The sequence below is a fragment of the Denticeps clupeoides genome, unplaced genomic scaffold (genome assembly GCF_900700375.1).
Source record: "Denticeps clupeoides unplaced genomic scaffold, fDenClu1.1, whole genome shotgun sequence".
In the NCBI taxonomy this organism is placed as follows: domain Eukaryota; kingdom Metazoa; phylum Chordata; class Actinopteri; order Clupeiformes; family Denticipitidae; genus Denticeps; species Denticeps clupeoides.
Window position 1 is genome coordinate 157,812 of NW_021630109.1, and position 16,053 is coordinate 173,864.

General features: G+C 40.3%; 4 non-coding genes across 4 annotated transcripts; all 4 read right to left on the reverse strand.

The window, feature by feature from the left end:
- On the reverse strand, nt 1-72 carry trnad-guc (transfer RNA aspartic acid (anticodon GUC)). Its single transcript has one exon. It is a non-coding gene; the product is annotated as a tRNA-Asp (tRNA).
- Nucleotides 73-3,116: 3,044 nt separating this feature from the next.
- trnad-guc (transfer RNA aspartic acid (anticodon GUC)) lies at nt 3,117-3,188 on the reverse strand. Its single transcript has one exon. It is a non-coding gene; the product is annotated as a tRNA-Asp (tRNA).
- A 5,849-nt stretch (nt 3,189-9,037) lies between these two features.
- trnad-guc (transfer RNA aspartic acid (anticodon GUC)) lies at nt 9,038-9,109 on the reverse strand. Its single transcript has one exon. It is a non-coding gene; the product is annotated as a tRNA-Asp (tRNA).
- Nucleotides 9,110-14,959: 5,850 nt separating this feature from the next.
- On the reverse strand, nt 14,960-15,031 carry trnad-guc (transfer RNA aspartic acid (anticodon GUC)). The gene has a single exon. It is a non-coding gene; the product is annotated as a tRNA-Asp (tRNA).
- Nucleotides 15,032-16,053: the final 1,022 nt, after the last annotated feature.

The following is a 16,053-nucleotide window of genomic DNA, read 5'->3' on the forward strand; positions in this document are numbered from 1 at the left end:
CTCCCCGTCGGGGAATCGAACCCCGGTCTCCCGCGTGACAGGCGGGGATACTCACCACTATACCAACGAGGAGCTGGCCCTGTTTCTTTGTTATCAAAGGTCTTTAGAACTTCAAGCATGTTTGTTTCTTGCAACAGTGGTTTGTGACATTTAGATTGATTTCATAGTAGGTATGAGGTATGAGCCGAAATAGCTCAGTTGGGAGAGCGTTAGACTGAAGCTGTTTGGACTGTGTAAATGCATTTTTTGGTTTGTTAACAAAGACCTATGCTTTATCTGGAAACTGACCTCCCCCTCACAGGCAAGAACAATTACCAGGTCTCAAAAAGGCCAACAAATGGCCTGAAGTGCCAAGGCAAGAGAGGCCTGCATTCTTGTATCAATGGTTTTATCTGGAAAAAGCATAAACCTCAAAGGAGAAACTGATTGATCAGTTGCAACACTTCTGTGAGATAAACGTCCATTATAAAAGAAAGGATTCAAACCTCATACAGAGGCATCTTTCCCCCTCAACTGCTCGGGGGGTTCTACTCTCACATTGTTCCTGCATTCAGCTTTTCTACTTCTACCAGGGTCTGGCCTCCCTCACTGGAGTTTGTTTCTTATTCTTTCTCTTTGTTTCCCTCTATAATTTATTTTTTGTGTCTATTTTGGGTTCTTTTGTTACAATGGAACAATTTTACATATATTAGTTCCATAAAAACAGGCAAGAACAATTACCAGGTCTCAAAAAAGCCAAAAAATGGCCTGAAGTGCCAAGACAAGAGAGGCCTGCATTCTTGTATCAATGGTTTTATCTGGAAAAAGCATAAACCTTTGGGTTCCATAAACAGAAATCTAATTGTGTTCAAAAACATGATTTTTTTTTTAATGGAGATCAAGGTAATCTCTAATGGCAAATAAAAAACACAAGAGCATCGCCTCCCCGTCGGGGAATCGAACCCCGGTCTCCCGCGTGACAGGCAGGGATACTCACCACTATACTAACGAGGAGCTGGCCCTGCTTCTTTGTTATCATAGGTCTTTAGAACTTCAAGCATGTTTGTTTCTTGCAACAGTGGTTTGTGACATTTAGATTGATTTCATAGTAGGTATGAGGTATGAGCCGAAATAGCTCAGTTGGGAGAGCGTTAGACTGAAGCTGTTTGGACTGTGTAAATGCATTTTTTGGTTTGTTAACAAAGACCTATGCTTTATCTGGAAACTGACCTCCCCCTCACAGACAGGTTCTTTTGTTACAATGGAACAATTTTACATATATTAGTTCCATAAAAACAGGCAAGAACAATTACCAGGTCTCAAAAAAGCCAACAAAAACGCCTGAAGTGCCAAGACAAGAGAGGCCTGCATTCTTGTATCAATGGTTTTATCTGGAAAAAGCATAAACCTTTGGGTTCCATAAACAGAAATCTAATTGTGTTCAAAAACATTATTTTTTTTTTTAATGGAGATCAAGGTAATCTCTAATGGCAAATAAAAAACACAAAAGCATCGCCTCCCCGTCGGGGAATCGAACCCCGGTCTCCCGCGTGACAGGCGGGGATACTCACCACTATACTAACGAGGAGCTGGCCCTGCTTCTTTGTTATCATAGGTCTTTAGAACTTCAAGCATGTTTGTTTCTTGCAACAGTGGTTTGTGACATTTAGATTGATTTCATAGTAGGTATGAGGTATGAGCCGAAATAGCTCAGTTGGGAGAGCGTTAGACTGAAGATCTAAAGGTCCCTGGTTAAATCCAGGGTTTCGGCAAAGCTGTTTGGACTGTGTAAATGCAATTTTTGGTTTGTTAACAAAGACCTATGCTTTATCTGGAAACTGACCTCCCCCTCACAGGCAAGAACAATTACCAGGTCTCAAAAAAGCCAACAAATGGCCTGAAGTGCCAAGACAAGAGAGGCCTGCATTCTTGTATCATGGGTTTTATCTGGAAAAAGCATAAACCTCAAAGGAGAAACTGATTGATCAGTTGCAACACTTCTGTGAGATAAACGTCCATTATAAAAGAAAGGATTCAAACCTCATTCAGAGGCCTCTTTCCCCCTCAACTGCTCGGGGGGTTCTACTCTCACATTGTTCCTGCATTCAGCTTTTCTACTTCTACCAGGGTCTGGCCTCCCTCACTGGAGTTTGTTTCTTATTCTTTCTCTTTGTTTCCCTCTATAATTTATTTTTTGTGTCTATTTTGGGTTCTTTTGTTATAATGGAACCATTTTACATATATTAGTTCCATAAAAAGAATTCTTATTGTGTTTATGAACTAGAACCTGTTCAATCATTTAAAATCTATTGTGCCATGACTGTTAATGTCCATCTAACATCAGATAAGTTCAAAAAACAAGTTCAAACCTCATTCAGACGGCTCCGTCCGGGTACTACTCTCACATTGTTCATTCATTTGTCTTTTCTTATTGTTCCAGGCTCTGTCCTTCCTCACTGGAGTTTGATTCTTATTGTTTCTCTTTGTTTCCCTCTAGAATGTCTGTTTCTTGCAACAGTGGTTTGTGACATTTAGATTGATTTCATAGTCAATTGAGATGTGAACTAAAGTCAATTGTGCCTTACTAAATTATATTTCTTCACTGAATTTATTAAGCCAAATCCTCATTTAATAAGCAATCCACTTATTTAGCACACAATATCAGATAATATCTTCTGTTTAGGCATGAGCAAAAACCCAACTGTGGAAGGCAGGCACTTGTACATGAATAAACACCTAGTGCCAAGTGAAAGGGCTACAAGGTATGAGCCGAAATAGCTCAGTTGGGAGAGCGTTAGACTGAAGATCTAAAGGTCCCTGGTTCAATCCCGGGTTTCGGCAAAGCTCTTTGGACTGTGTACATGCAATTTTTGGTTTGTTAAAGACCTATGCTTTATCTGGAAATTGACCTCCTCCTCACAGGCAAGAACAATTACCAGGTCTCAAAAAAGCCAACAAATGGCCTGAAGTGCCAAGACAAGAGAGGCCTGCATTCTTGTATCAATGGTTTTATCTGGAAAAAGCATAAACCTTTGGGTTCCATAAACAGAAATCTAATTGTGTTCAAAAACATGATTTTTTTTTTAATGGAGATCAAGGTAATCTCTAATGGCAAATAAAAAACACAAGAGCATCGCCTCCCCGTCGGGGAATCGAACCCCGGTCTCCCGCGTGACAGGCGGGGATACTCACCACTATACCAACGAGGAGCTGGCCCTGTTTCTTTGTTATCAAAGGTCTTTAGAACTTCAAGCATGTTTGTTTCTTGCAACAGTGGTTTGTGACATTTAGATTGATTTCATAGTAGGTCTGAGGTATGAGCCGAAATAGCTCAGTTGGGAGAGCGTTAGACTGAAGCTGTTTGGACTGTGTAAATGCATTTTTTGGTTTGTTAACAAAGACCTATGCTTTATCTGGAAACTGACCTCCCCCTCACAGGCAAGAACAATTACCAGGTCTCAAAAAGGCCAACAAATGGCCTGAAGTGCCAAGGCAAGAGAGGCCTGCATTCTTGTATCAATGGTTTTATCTGGAAAAAGCATAAACCTCAAAGGAGAAACTGATTGATCAGTTGCAACACTTCTGTGAGATAAACGTCCATTATAAAAGAAAGGATTCAAACCTCATACAGAGGCATCTTTCCCCCTCAACTGCTCGGGGGGTTCTACTCTCACATTGTTCCTGCATTCAGCTTTTCTACTTCTACCAGGGTCTGGCCTCCCTCACTGGAGTTTGTTTCTTATTCTTTCTCTTTGTTTCCCTCTATAATTTATTTTTTGTGTCTATTTTGGGTTCTTTTGTTACAATGGAACAATTTTACATATATTAGTTCCATAAAAACAGGCAAGAACAATTACCAGGTCTCAAAAAAGCCAAAAAATGGCCTGAAGTGCCAAGACAAGAGAGGCCTGCATTCTTGTATCAATGGTTTTATCTGGAAAAAGCATAAACCTTTGGGTTCCATAAACAGAAATCTAATTGTGTTCAAAAACATGATTTTTTTTTTAATGGAGATCAAGGTAATCTCTAATGGCAAATAAAAAACACAAGAGCATCACCTCCCCGTCGGGGAATCGAACCCCGGTCTCCCGCGTGACAGGCAGGGATACTCACCACTATACTAACGAGGAGCTGGCCCTGCTTCTTTGTTATCATAGGTCTTTAGAACTTCAAGCATGTTTGTTTCTTGCAACAGTGGTTTGTGACATTTAGATTGATTTCATAGTAGGTATGAGGTATGAGCCGAAATAGCTCAGTTGGGAGAGCGTTAGACTGAAGCTGTTTCGACTGTGTAAATGCATTTTTTGGTTTGTTAACAAAGACCTATGCTTTATCTGGAAACTGACCTCCCCCTCACAGGCAAGAACAATTACCAGGTCTCAAAAAGGCCAACAAATGGCCTGAAGTGCCAAGACAAGAGAGGCCTGCATTCTTGTATCAATGGTTTTATCTGGAAAAAGCATAAACCTCAAAGGAGAAACTGATTGATCAGTTGCAACACTTCTGTGAGATAAACGTCCATTATAAAAGAAAGGATTCAAACCTCATACAGAGGCCTCTTTCCCCCTCAACTGCTCGGGGGGTTCTACTCTCACATTGTTCCTGCATTCAGCTTTTCTACTTCTACCAGGGTCTGGCCTCCCTCACTGGAGTTTGTTTCTTATTCTTTCTCTTTGTTTCCCTCTATAATTTATTTTTTGTGTCTATTTTGGGTTCTTTTGTTACAATGGAACAATTTTACATATATTAGTTCCATAAAAACAGGCAAGAACAATTACCAGGTCTCAAAAAAGCCAACAAAAACGCCTGAAGTGCCAAGACAAGAGAGGCCTGCATTCTTGTATCAATGGTTTTATCTGGAAAAAGCATAAACCTTTGGGTTCCATAATCAGAAATCTAATTGTGTTCAAAAACATGATTTTTTTTTTAATGGAGATCAAGGTAATCTCTAATGGCAAATAAAAAACACAAGAGCATCGCCTCCCCGTCGGGGAATCGAACCCCGGTCTCCCGCGTGACAGGCGGGGATACTCACCACTATACTAACGAGGAGCTGGCCCTGCTTCTTTGTTATCATAGGTCTTTAGAACTTCAAGCATGTTTGTTTCTTGCAACAGTGGTTTGTGACATTTAGATTGATTTCATAGTAGGTATGAGGTATGAGCCGAAATAGCTCAGTTGGGAGCGCGTTAGACTGAAGATCTAAAGGTCCCTTGTTCAATCCCGGGTTTCGGCAAAGCTGTTTGGACTCTGTAAATGCAATTTTTGGTTTGTTAACAAAGACCTATGCTTTATCTGGAAACTGACCTCCCCCTCACAGGCAAGAACAATTACCAGGTCTCAAAAAGGCCAACAAATGGCCTGAAGTGCCAAGACAAGAGAGGCCTGCATTCTTGTATCAATGGTTTTATCTGGAAAAAGCATAAACCTCAAAGGAGAAACTGATTGATCAGTTGCAACACTTCTGTGAGATAAACGTCCATTATAAAAGAAAGGATTCAAACCTCATACAGAGGTCTCTTTCCCCCTCAACTGCTCGGGGGGTTCTACTCTCACATTGTTCCTGCATTCAGCTTTTCTACTTCTACCAGGGTCTGGCCTCCCTCACTGGAGTTTGTTTCTTATTCTTTCTCTTTGTTTCCCTCTATAATTTATTTTTTGTGTCTATTTTGGGTTCTTTTGTTACAATGGAACAATTTTACATATATTAGTTCCATAAAAACAGGCAAGAACAATTACCAGGTCTCAAAAAAGCCAACAAAAACGCCTGAAGTGCCAAGACAAGAGAGGCCTGCATTCTTGTATCAATGGTTTTATCTGGAAAAAGCATAAACCTTTGGGTTCCATAAACAGAAATCTAATTGTGTTCAAAAACATGATTTTTTTTTTTAATGGAGATCAAGGTAATCTCTAATGGCAAATAAAAAACACAAGAGCATCGCCTCCCCTTCGGGAAATCGAACCCCGGTCTCCCGCGTGACAGGCGGGGATACTCACCACTATACTAACGAGGAGCTGGCCCTGCTTCTTTGTTATCATAGGTCTTTAGAACTTCAAGCATGTTTGTTTCTTGCAACAGTGGTTTGTGACATTTAGATTGATTTCATAGTAGGTATGAGGTATGAGCCGAAATAGCTCAGTTGGGAGAGCGTTAGACTGAAGCTGTTTGGACTGTGTAAATGCATTTTTTGGTTTGTTAACAAAGACCTATGCTTTATCTGGAAACTGACCTCCCCCTCACAGGCAAGAACAATTACCAGGTCTCAAAAAGGCCAACAAATGGCCTGAAGTGCCAAGGCAAGAGAGGCCTGCATTCTTGTATCAATGGTTTTATCTGGAAAAAGCATAAACCTCAAAGGAGAAACTGATTGATCAGTTGCAACACTTCTGTGAGATAAACGTCCATTATAAAAGAAAGGATTCAAACCTCATACAGAGGCATCTTTCCCCCTCAACTGCTCGGGGGGTTCTACTCTCACATTGTTCCTGCATTCAGCTTTTCTACTTCTACCAGGGTCTGGCCTCCCTCACTGGAGTTTGTTTCTTATTCTTTCTCTTTGTTTCCCTCTATAATTTATTTTTTGTGTCTATTTTGGGTTCTTTTGTTACAATGGAACAATTTTACATATATTAGTTCCATAAAAACAGGCAAGAACAATTACCAGGTCTCAAAAAAGCCAAAAAATGGCCTGAAGTGCCAAGACAAGAGAGGCCTGCATTCTTGTATCAATGGTTTTATCTGGAAAAAGCATAAACCTTTGGGTTCCATAAACAGAAATCTAATTGTGTTCAAAAACATGATTTTTTTTTTAATGGAGATCAAGGTAATCTCTAATGGCAAATAAAAAACACAAGAGCATCGCCTCCCCGTCGGGGAATCGAACCCCGGTCTCCCGCGTGACAGGCAGGGATACTCACCACTATACTAACGAGGAGCTGGCCCTGCTTCTTTGTTATCATAGGTCTTTAGAACTTCAAGCATGTTTGTTTCTTGCAACAGTGGTTTGTGACATTTAGATTGATTTCATAGTAGGTATGAGGTATGAGCCGAAATAGCTCAGTTGGGAGAGCGTTAGACTGAAGCTGTTTGGACTGTGTAAATGCATTTTTTGGTTTGTTAACAAAGACCTATGCTTTATCTGGAAACTGACCTCCCCCTCACAGACAGGTTCTTTTGTTACAATGAAACAATTTTACATATATTAGTTCCATAAAAACAGGCAAGAACAATTACCAGGTCTCAAAAAAGCCAACAAAAACGCCTGAAGTGCCAAGACAAGAGAGGCCTGCATTCTTGTATCAATGGTTTTATCTGGAAAAAGCATAAACCTTTGGGTTCCATAAACAGAAATCTAATTGTGTTCAAAAACATTATTTTTTTTTTTAATGGAGATCAAGGTAATCTCTAATGGCAAATAAAAAACACAAAAGCATCGCCTCCCCGTCGGGGAATCGAACCCCGGTCTCCCGCGTGACAGGCGGGGATACTCACCACTATACTAACGAGGAGCTGGCCCTGCTTCTTTGTTATCATAGGTCTTTAGAACTTCAAGCATGTTTGTTTCTTGCAACAGTGGTTTGTGACATTTAGATTGATTTCATAGTAGGTATGAGGTATGAGCCGAAATAGCTCAGTTGGGAGAGCGTTAGACTGAAGATCTAAAGGTCCCTGGTTAAATCCAGGGTTTCGGCAAAGCTGTTTGGACTGTGTAAATGCAATTTTTGGTTTGTTAACAAAGACCTATGCTTTATCTGGAAACTGACCTCCCCCTCACAGGCAAGAACAATTACCAGGTCTCAAAAAAGCCAACAAATGGCCTGAAGTGCCAAGACAAGAGAGGCCTGCATTCTTGTATCATGGGTTTTATCTGGAAAAAGCATAAACCTCAAAGGAGAAACTGATTGATCAGTTGCAACACTTCTGTGAGATAAACGTCCATTATAAAAGAAAGGATTCAAACCTCATTCAGAGGCCTCTTTCCCCCTCAACTGCTCGGGGGGTTCTACTCTCACATTGTTCCTGCATTCAGCTTTTCTACTTCTACCAGGGTCTGGCCTCCCTCACTGGAGTTTGTTTCTTATTCTTTCTCTTTGTTTCCCTCTATAATTTATTTTTTGTGTCTATTTTGGGTTCTTTTGTTATAATGGAACCATTTTACATATATTAGTTCCATAAAAAGAATTCTTATTGTGTTTATGAACTAGAACCTGTTCAATCATTTAAAATCTATTGTGCCATGACTGTTAATGTCCATCTAACATCAGATAAGTTCAAAAAACAAGTTCAAACCTCATTCAGACGGCTCCGTCCGGGTACTACTCTCACATTGTTCATTCATTTGTCTTTTCTTATTGTTCCAGGCTCTGTCCTTCCTCACTGGAGTTTGATTCTTATTGTTTCTCTTTGTTTCCCTCTAGAATGTCTGTTTCTTGCAACAGTGGTTTGTGACATTTAGATTGATTTCATAGTCAATTGAGATGTGAACTAAAGTCAATTGTGCCTTACTAAATTATATTTCTTCACTGAATTTATTAAGCCAAATCCTCATTTAATAAGCAATCCACTTATTTAGCACACAATATCAGATAATATCTTCTGTTTAGGCATGAGCAAAAACCCAACTGTGGAAGGCAGGCCCTTGTACATGAATAAACACCTAGTGCCAAGTGAAAGGGCTACAAGGTATGAGCCGAAATAGCTCAGTTGGGAGAGCGTTAGACTGAAGATCTAAAGGTCCCTGGTTCAATCCCGGGTTTCGGCAAAGCTCTTTGGACTGTGTACATGCAATTTTTGGTATGTTAAAGACCTATGCTTTATCTGGAAATTGACCTCCTCCTCACAGGCAAGAACAATTACCAGGTCTCAAAAAAGCCAACAAATGGCCTGAAGTGCCAAGACAAGAGAGGCCTGCATTCTTGTATCAATGGTTTTATCTGGAAAAAGCATAAACCTTTGGGTTCCATAAACAGAAATCTAATTGTGTTCAAAAACATGATTTTTTTTTTAATGGAGATCAAGGTAATCTCTAATGGCAAATAAAAAACACAAGAGCATCGCCTCCCCGTCGGGGAATCGAACCCCGGTCTCCCGCGTGACAGGCGGGGATACTCACCACTATACCAACGAGGAGCTGGCCCTGTTTCTTTGTTATCATAGGTCTTTAGAACTTCAAGCATGTTTGTTTCTTGCAACAGTGGTTTGTGACATTTAGATTGATTTCATAGTAGGTATGAGGTATGAGCCGAAATAGCTCAGTTGGGAGAGCGTTAGACTGAAGCTGTTTGGACTGTGTAAATGCATTTTTTGGTTTGTTAACAAAGACCTATGCTTTATCTGGAAACTGACCTCCCCCTCACAGGCAAGAACAATTACCAGGTCTCAAAAAGGCCAACAAATGGCCTGAAGTGCCAAGGCAAGAGAGGCCTGCATTCTTGTATCAATGGTTTTATCTGGAAAAAGCATAAACCTCAAAGGAGAAACTGATTGATCAGTTGCAACACTTCTGTGAGATAAACGTCCATTATAAAAGAAAGGATTCAAACCTCATACAGAGGCATCTTTCCCCCTCAACTGCTCGGGGGGTTCTACTCTCACATTGTTCCTGCATTCAGCTTTTCTACTTCTACCAGGGTCTGGCCTCCCTCACTGGAGTTTGTTTCTTATTCTTTCTCTTTGTTTCCCTCTATAATTTATTTTTTGTGTCTATTTTGGGTTCTTTTGTTACAATGGAACAATTTTACATATATTAGTTCCATAAAAACAGGCAAGAACAATTACCAGGTCTCAAAAAAGCCAAAAAATGGCCTGAAGTGCCAAGACAAGAGAGGCCTGCATTCTTGTATCAATGGTTTTATCTGGAAAAAGCATAAACCTTTGGGTTCCATAAACAGAAATCTAATTGTGTTCAAAAACATGATTTTTTTTTTAATGGAGATCAAGGTAATCTCTAATGGCAAATAAAAAACACAAGAGCATCACCTCCCCGTCGGGGAATCGAACCCCGGTCTCCCGCGTGACAGGCAGGGATACTCACCACTATACTAACGAGGAGCTGGCCCTGCTTCTTTGTTATCATAGGTCTTTAGAACTTCAAGCATGTTTGTTTCTTGCAACAGTGGTTTGTGACATTTAGATTGATTTCATAGTAGGTATGAGGTATGAGCCGAAATAGCTCAGTTGGGAGAGCGTTAGACTGAAGCTGTTTCGACTGTGTAAATGCATTTTTTGGTTTGTTAACAAAGACCTATGCTTTATCTGGAAACTGACCTCCCCCTCACAGGCAAGAACAATTACCAGGTCTCAAAAAGGCCAACAAATGGCCTGAAGTGCCAAGACAAGAGAGGCCTGCATTCTTGTATCAATGGTTTTATCTGGAAAAAGCATAAACCTCAAAGGAGAAACTGATTGATCAGTTGCAACACTTCTGTGAGATAAACGTCCATTATAAAAGAAAGGATTCAAACCTCATACAGAGGCCTCTTTCCCCCTCAACTGCTCGGGGGGTTCTACTCTCACATTGTTCCTGCATTCAGCTTTTCTACTTCTACCAGGGTCTGGCCTCCCTCACTGGAGTTTGTTTCTTATTCTTTCTCTTTGTTTCCCTCTATAATTTATTTTTTGTGTCTATTTTGGGTTCTTTTGTTACAATGGAACAATTTTACATATATTAGTTCCATAAAAACAGGCAAGAACAATTACCAGGTCTCAAAAAAGCCAACAAAAACGCCTGAAGTGCCAAGACAAGAGAGGCCTGCATTCTTGTATCAATGGTTTTATCTGGAAAAAGCATAAACCTTTGGGTTCCATAATCAGAAATCTAATTGTGTTCAAAAACATGATTTTTTTTTTAATGGAGATCAAGGTAATCTCTAATGGCAAATAAAAAACACAAGAGCATCGCCTCCCCGTCGGGGAATCGAACCCCGGTCTCCCGCGTGACAGGCGGGGATACTCACCACTATACTAACGAGGAGCTGGCCCTGCTTCTTTGTTATCATAGGTCTTTAGAACTTCAAGCATGTTTGTTTCTTGCAACAGTGGTTTGTGACATTTAGATTGATTTCATAGTAGGTATGAGGTATGAGCCGAAATAGCTCAGTTGGGAGCGCGTTAGACTGAAGATCTAAAGGTCCCTTGTTCAATCCCGGGTTTCGGCAAAGCTGTTTGGACTCTGTAAATGCAATTTTTGGTTTGTTAACAAAGACCTATGCTTTATCTGGAAACTGACCTCCCCCTCACAGGCAAGAACAATTACCAGGTCTCAAAAAGGCCAACAAATGGCCTGAAGTGCCAAGACAAGAGAGGCCTGCATTCTTGTATCAATGGTTTTATCTGGAAAAAGCATAAACCTCAAAGGAGAAACTGATTGATCAGTTGCAACACTTCTGTGAGATAAACGTCCATTATAAAAGAAAGGATTCAAACCTCATACAGAGGTCTCTTTCCCCCTCAACTGCTCGGGGGGTTCTACTCTCACATTGTTCCTGCATTCAGCTTTTCTACTTCTACCAGGGTCTGGCCTCCCTCACTGGAGTTTGTTTCTTATTCTTTCTCTTTGTTTCCCTCTATAATTTATTTTTTGTGTCTATTTTGGGTTCTTTTGTTACAATGGAACAATTTTACATATATTAGTTCCATAAAAACAGGCAAGAACAATTACCAGGTCTCAAAAAAGCCAACAAAAACGCCTGAAGTGCCAAGACAAGAGAGGCCTGCATTCTTGTATCAATGGTTTTATCTGGAAAAAGCATAAACCTTTGGGTTCCATAAACAGAAATCTAATTGTGTTCAAAAACATGATTTTTTTTTTTAATGGAGATCAAGGTAATCTCTAATGGCAAATAAAAAACACAAGAGCATCGCCTCCCCTTCGGGAATCGAACCCCGGTCTCCCGCGTGACAGGCGGGGATACTCACCACTATACTAACGAGGAGCTGGCCCTGCTTCTTTGTTATCATAGGTCTTTAGAACTTCAAGCATGTTTGTTTCTTGCAACAGTGGTTTGTGACATTTAGATTGATTTCATAGTAGGTATGAGGTATGAGCCGAAATAGCTCAGTTGGGAGAGCGTTAGACTGAAGCTGTTTGGACTGTGTAAATGCATTTTTTGGTTTGTTAACAAAGACCTATGCTTTATCTGGAAACTGACCTCCCCCTCACAGGCAAGAACAATTACCAGGTCTCAAAAAGGCCAACAAATGGCCTGAAGTGCCAAGGCAAGAGAGGCCTGCATTCTTGTATCAATGGTTTTATCTGGAAAAAGCATAAACCTCAAAGGAGAAACTGATTGATCAGTTGCAACACTTCTGTGAGATAAACGTCCATTATAAAAGAAAGGATTCAAACCTCATACAGAGGCATCTTTCCCCCTCAACTGCTCGGGGGGTTCTACTCTCACATTGTTCCTGCATTCAGCTTTTCTACTTCTACCAGGGTCTGGCCTCCCTCACTGGAGTTTGTTTCTTATTCTTTCTCTTTGTTTCCCTCTATAATTTATTTTTTGTGTCTATTTTGGGTTCTTTTGTTACAATGGAACAATTTTACATATATTAGTTCCATAAAAACAGGCAAGAACAATTACCAGGTCTCAAAAAAGCCAAAAAATGGCCTGAAGTGCCAAGACAAGAGAGGCCTGCATTCTTGTATCAATGGTTTTATCTGGAAAAAGCATAAACCTTTGGGTTCCATAAACAGAAATCTAATTGTGTTCAAAAACATGATTTTTTTTTTAATGGAGATCAAGGTAATCTCTAATGGCAAATAAAAAACACAAGAGCATCGCCTCCCCGTCGGGGAATCGAACCCCGGTCTCCCGCGTGACAGGCAGGGATACTCACCACTATACTAACGAGGAGCTGGCCCTGCTTCTTTGTTATCATAGGTCTTTAGAACTTCAAGCATGTTTGTTTCTTGCAACAGTGGTTTGTGACATTTAAGATTGATTTCATAGTAGGTATGAGGTATGAGCCGAAATAGCTCAGTTGGGAGAGCGTTAGACTGAAGCTGTTTGGACTGTGTAAATGCATTTTTTGGTTTGTTAACAAAGACCTATGCTTTATCTGGAAACTGACCTCCCCCTCACAGACAGGTTCTTTTGTTACAATGAAACAATTTTACATATATTAGTTCCATAAAAACAGGCAAGAACAATTACCAGGTCTCAAAAAAGCCAACAAAAACGCCTGAAGTGCCAAGACAAGAGAGGCCTGCATTCTTGTATCAATGGTTTTATCTGGAAAAAGCATAAACCTTTGGGTTCCATAAACAGAAATCTAATTGTGTTCAAAAACATTATTTTTTTTTTTAATGGAGATCAAGGTAATCTCTAATGGCAAATAAAAAACACAAAAGCATCGCCTCCCCGTCGGGGAATCGAACCCCGGTCTCCCGCGTGACAGGCGGGGATACTCACCACTATACTAACGAGGAGCTGGCCCTGCTTCTTTGTTATCATAGGTCTTTAGAACTTCAAGCATGTTTGTTTCTTGCAACAGTGGTTTGTGACATTTAGATTGATTTCATAGTAGGTATGAGGTATGAGCCGAAATAGCTCAGTTGGGAGAGCGTTAGACTGAAGATCTAAAGGTCCCTGGTTAAATCCAGGGTTTCGGCAAAGCTGTTTGGACTGTGTAAATGCAATTTTTGGTTTGTTAACAAAGACCTATGCTTTATCTGGAAACTGACCTCCCCCTCACAGGCAAGAACAATTACCAGGTCTCAAAAAGCCAACAAATGGCCTGAAGTGCCAAGACAAGAGAGGCCTGCATTCTTGTATCATGGGTTTTATCTGGAAAAAGCATAAACCTCAAAGGAGAAACTGATTGATCAGTTGCAACACTTCTGTGAGATAAACGTCCATTATAAAAGAAAGGATTCAAACCTCATTCAGAGGCCTCTTTCCCCCTCAACTGCTCGGGGGGTTCTACTCTCACATTGTTCCTGCATTCAGCTTTTCTACTTCTACCAGGGTCTGGCCTCCCTCACTGGAGTTTGTTTCTTATTCTTTCTCTTTGTTTCCCTCTATAATTTATTTTTTGTGTCTATTTTGGGTTCTTTTGTTATAATGGAACCATTTTACATATATTAGTTCCATAAAAAGAATTCTTATTGTGTTTATGAACTAGAACCTGTTCAATCATTTAAAATCTATTGTGCCATGACTGTTAATGTCCATCTAACATCAGATAAGTTCAAAAAACAAGTTCAAACCTCATTCAGACGGCTCCGTCCGGGTACTACTCTCACATTGTTCATTCATTTGTCTTTTCTTATTGTTCCAGGCTCTGTCCTTCCTCACTGGAGTTTGATTCTTATTGTTTCTCTTTGTTTCCCTCTAGAATGTCTGTTTCTTGCAACAGTGGTTTGTGACATTTAGATTGATTTCATAGTCAATTGAGATGTGAACTAAAGTCAATTGTGCCTTACTAAATTATATTTCTTCACTGAATTTATTAAGCCAAATCCTCATTTAATAAGCAATCCACTTATTTAGCACACAATATCAGATAATATCTTCTGTTTAGGCATGAGCAAAAACCCAACTGTGGAAGGCAGGCCCTTGTACATGAATAAACACCTAGTGCCAAGTGAAAGGGCTACAAGGTATGAGCCGAAATAGCTCAGTTGGGAGAGCGTTAGACTGAAGATCTAAAGGTCCCTGGTTCAATCCCGGGTTTCGGCAAAGCTCTTTGGACTGTGTACATGCAATTTTTGGTTTGTTAAAGACCTACACTTTATCTGGAAATTGACCTCCTCCTCACAGGCAAGAACAATTACCAGGTCTCAAAAAAGCCAACAAATGGCCTGAAGTGCCAAGACAAGAGAGGCCTGCATTCTTGTATCAATGGTTTTATCTGGAAAAAGCATAAACCTTTGGGTTCCATAAACAGAAATCTAATTGTGTTCAAAAACATGATTTTTTTTTTTTAATGGAGATCAAGGTAATCTCTAATGGCAAATAAAAAACACAAGAGCATCGCCTCCCCGTCGGGGAATCGAACCCCGGTCTCCCGCGTGACAGGCGGGGATACTCACCACTATACCAACGAGGAGCTGGCCCTGTTTCTTTGTTATCAAAGGTCTTTAGAACTTCAAGCATGTTTGTTTCTTGCAACAGTGGTTTGTGACATTTAGATTGATTTCATAGTAGGTATGAGGTATGAGCCGAAATAGCTCAGTTGGGAGAGCGTTAGACTGAAGCTGTTTGGACTGTGTAAATGCATTTTTTGGTTTGTTAACAAAGACCTATGCTTTATCTGGAAACTGACCTCCCCCTCACAGGCAAGAACAATTACCAGGTCTCAAAAAGGCCAACAAATGGCCTGAAGTGCCAAGGCAAGAGAGGCCTGCATTCTTGTATCAATGGTTTTATCTGGAAAAAGCATAAACCTCAAAGGAGAAACTGATTGATCAGTTGCAACACTTCTGTGAGATAAACGTCCATTATAAAAGAAAGGATTCAAACCTCATACAGAGGCATCTTTCCCCCTCAACTGCTCGGGGGGTTCTACTCTCACATTGTTCCTGCATTCAGCTTTTCTACTTCTACCAGGGTCTGGCCTCCCTCACTGGAGTTTGTTTCTTATTCTTTCTCTTTGTTTCCCTCTATAATTTATTTTTTGTGTCTATTTTGGGTTCTTTTGTTACAATGGAACAATTTTACATATATTAGTTCCATAAAAACAGGCAAGAACAATTACCAGGTCTCAAAAAAGCCAAAAAATGGCCTGAAGTGCCAAGACAAGAGAGGCCTGCATTCTTGTATCAATGGTTTTATCTGGAAAAAGCATAAACCTTTGGGTTCCATAAACAGAAATCTAATTGTGTTCAAAAACATGATTTTTTTTTTAATGGAGATCAAGGTAATCTCTAATGGCAAATAAAAAACACAAGAGCATCGCCTCCCCGTCGGGGAATCGAACCCCGGTCTCCCGCGTGACAGGCTGGGATACTCACCACTATACTAACGAGGAGCTGGCCCTGCTTCTTTGTTATCATAGGTCTTTAGAACTTCAAGCATGTTTGTTTCTTGCAACAGTGGTTTGTGACATTTAGATTGATTTCATAGTAGGTA